This window comes from Gossypium hirsutum, chromosome D07, assembly GCF_007990345.1.
Source record: "Gossypium hirsutum isolate 1008001.06 chromosome D07, Gossypium_hirsutum_v2.1, whole genome shotgun sequence".
Classification (NCBI taxonomy): Eukaryota; Viridiplantae; Streptophyta; class Magnoliopsida; order Malvales; family Malvaceae; genus Gossypium; species Gossypium hirsutum.
The window spans coordinates 14,952,022-14,956,091 of NC_053443.1; the positions used below are offsets into that span (position 1 = coordinate 14,952,022).

Genomic DNA, 4,070 nt, shown 5'->3' on the forward strand with positions numbered 1-4,070 from the left:
ATTGTGTTCACTGAAAGTGACCAAAAGACTTCAAAGGCGTTGGGTAACTATGACAACTAATAAGCTTAGGTGTGGTTTTGGTATTTGCCGGCTATTCTCTTTTATTAATTGACAACACTAAACAAACATCACTTGGTTCTTACTTAAAGTCTCCATGAACTTGGGTTTGAGTCCAAAATACTAAAACCTAATCCATTACCTATCTTTACTATAATGACTATAATAAATCATGGATTAGATTGGATTATAACTCTTTTTTTTTTGTTGTTGAGATGTTGGACTACCTAATGTATGTGCTTCATATATATTTACATAGGTCAAATTCTGCTATTAGTCTGTATTTTATTTAAGTTGTAGATTTATTACATGTAGTTTGATTTGGTTATTTTCACGTGAAAATTTTAGTCTTAACCAAATGATAAATATTAAATTTATTATGTTATGTTATGTTATTTTTTAAAATTTGATGTGTCAAATATATTATCACATGTGTAATGTTATGTTTGTTAATGATTTTCACATATTACTTACAAAAAATTAGTTAATAGATTTAACGACTTTCGTTTGTATTAAGATTAAAATTTTGAAATTCAAAATACATAGCCATTAATAATGATTCGATTGGTGGACGTGGATTAAGTCTACAACTTTGCACATAATATAGGACTAATGACATAATTTAACCAAACAAATTTCACTGTTATCATTGGATCAGGACTAAAATTTCAAAATTCAAAAATATAGTGACTAAAATTGATCAAATTAAAGTACAGGTACTAAATATATAATTTACACAAAGTACAAGGTCTAATAACAAGATTTGACCATTTATACATGGCTTAGTTAGGTTTTCTTCAATGGCCACGGTAGTTGCCAAATGAAAAGTATGTGTTGATATATATATATATACACACGTATGGGCTTTAACATTCAATTAAAGTTTGATTTACTTGCATGGGTGAAAAAGTGATGACTCATGTCATGAGGCATTTTGACTTGACATCTTATAATAAATGCAAAGGTAGGAAGAGTGTTGGTGTGAGACTATGACGGTTTCCAAATGTGAAGAAAACATAACTAATGAAATATAAAGTAAGACTATGACGGTTTATTGGACGTCGGATGTTGCTGTGGTGTAGTGGTTATCACGTCAGTCTTACACACTGAAGGTCCCCAGTTCGATCCTGGGCAGCAACATTTAAGCTTATTTTTAAAGAACACAGTGAAACCTAGGATCACTACCTGAATGTCACCTCCACCATTGGTGTGGACCGTGTGGTAGTACAAAAGCAGCATCACAAGTAGTTACCGTTATGAAACTAAAAGAAGGATTGGTCTCTGGTTCTCTCTCCATGTTATTGGTACCATTGTTCATTTTTCTAAAAATAGAATCAAATTAAATTAAAACAAAGTCGAAATAAGAGAGAATACTTCTATCCCTATTCCACAGAAGATTAATATCGACCTCATAATACGAATCCAACGATAAAGCCGCCCTCGCTAAATAATGATTTGGTTTATTCGCCTCCCTTTTAGTCCAATGAAAAGATAAATTAGTGAAACAGGATTGAAGGAAGAGGCAGTCGTCGACAAGAACCCCAAACTCGCTTTCTATTAGTACTCTGCAAAGCCTTCATCGCCAGAAGACAATCCGATTCCACAATCAAATTATCCAAATGCTGCCCACGAAGCCATTTCAATGCTTTGCGAATAGCATAAATCTCAACGGTTTAAGGATCCAAAATCGTATCAACAAACCCTGATAATCCTCGGATAAACTGACCATCATGATCCCTAAGAACTGTTGTAAAAGACGTACAACCTGCGTTAGAAAAAGTAGCAGCATCAACATTACATTTCAGAAAGCCTTGCTCTGGACGACTCCAACTAGCCCGAAAATCATTAACAACATTTGGTGCACCCTCCGTCCTCTCAACCCAATGCTGCAGAAAATTATCCGCCGTTTGAATCATATGGGTCGGAGAAGCAGCAGTACCCGTCCAAATAAAAAGATTACGATGCAACCATACACTCCAGAGCACAATAATGTAACTCTGAGCAGTCACTATATCAATGCCATTTATCATTGTGGTAAGGAAATGTTGCAAATTTGATCCCAAAGACATACAACCAACTTGCTTCCCAACAGCTTGAGTCGGAGAGCAAGACATAACCACATGATCCAAAGATTCAACATTACCACATCACGCACAGGCATCATCAATATTAATGCCTTTCCCATGTAATCTCACCTTAGTCGAGACAAAGTTCTTCATACACCGCCAAACGAAATCTTTAACCTTTGGCGGAACATGGCTATTCTAGAGTTTCAAACATGGGTCATCTTCCCTATTATGGGTCAAAATTAGTATAAAGGTCAACTGCCAAACAGTATCCCGATTTGACCGAATAATAACCATTAGTCCAATGCCAAATTAAACTATCCGACCAACAAACAGGATCAATTGTAACTTTAGACACTCGTTGCATATTTGTAACACCCTCGTACACAATCCAATCACCGGGTTTAGGCACCAGAATGTTATATTCGTTGTCGGAGCAACTTGAAAAAAATTAAATTAAATATATGAGTTTATTCAAGCTAACAAGATCAGTTGACATTTATAGTAAAGTTTAAAAACATATCTAAACTCAACATGAGCTTTTAATAGCTTCAATAAAGTCTAACAGTTGACCAGAGACTGATTTGTAAAGTTTTCAAACTTTTGGACCGACGTCGCAACATCAGGGGTTCCACGTTGCAACATCACTTATTGATTTGAAACTCATCACGACATGGTGAGCTTGTCTTCGCAATGTCAACTCTGTTTTCGTCTTGTTTCCATTCTTCGATCTCTTATTACCTAAAATCATGCTTGTACTTCCCAATACAACCAATTTAATTATTATGTTATTTACATTTACCCAATTTCAATCTTGATATCATATATTGTAATATGATACTCAATTAAATATAATTAAATTTAACAAATACTAAAATGATTAAAATATTACAAGTGAGTCCATTAAAAGTCTCACACTCACAAACTTGGTTTGCCTTTTGTACATACCATAACTATTACCAAAATGTACCAATTAATTTAATTCTATACGATACTTCAATGTTTTAACTAAAACTTCATTAATAGTTCTTATAACAATTGCTCACATAATGTCTCAACAATTTATTTAAACTTCTCTTATATATATATTAGCAATTTTGTAACTTAGAACAACTTCTTAATATTACAACTCTTCTATTATTTTCTTTTCTTTTCCTCCTTTTCATTCCAGATCCTATAAGTGCATGTATTCATACGAGAATTTATGTCTTTTAGTATAGTATGTTTATATGCAACATTAATTATGATTTTAGTAATTACATATATACTTTTAACAAAGTTGCCTACTTGAGTAGCAGTCACTAAATTCTTTATATCTTGGCCTACAAAATTCAAAATTTGGATTCATTTGCTGCTTTTGAAACTAGACTCAATGACATTTTTACCATAAAAATTTTATAATTTCCGCTTAAGCCAATTAATACAATATATTTTTAAACTTCCCCCTGTTCTACTGCTAGGCAACTTTGGCCTTCTTCACTAAAAATTAATTATCTTTCAGTATGAGATTCATCTAATGTTTTCATTTGTTTCCCTTAAAAATAGGCTCATCAATGTTTTCAGCATATAAGTTTCATCTCCTAAACATTTTTGTACAATTTGTAATAATTTTTCAAAGTCAGAACAAGGAAACCCGAAACCAGTCTGATCTTGTCTCATAAAAATTCATATATCTCATAATCTAAAATTCCATTACTTACATCATTTCTTTTATGCAAAACTAGACTAAATAAGATTTAATTCAACCTTTAAATTGATTTCTACAATTTTTTGTGAATTTTCAAAGTTAAACTACTGTTGCTGTCCAAAATTATCTGTTGCTGTCCAAAATTATTTTAATGAATATATTTACTTATTATGATTTATATCACTGATACCAACACTTGACATTTATTTTACTTATCAACTATTAAATTATTTTACAAGATCACTTGATTATGTAAATCA

At 32.2% G+C, this 4,070-nt stretch overlaps 1 non-coding gene across 1 annotated transcript; it reads left to right on the forward strand.

The window, feature by feature from the left end:
- The first annotated feature begins 1,124 nt into the window (after window positions 1-1,124).
- TRNAV-UAC (transfer RNA valine (anticodon UAC)) lies at window positions 1,125-1,197 on the forward strand. Its single transcript has one exon. It is a non-coding gene; the product is annotated as a tRNA-Val (tRNA).
- Window positions 1,198-4,070: the final 2,873 nt, after the last annotated feature.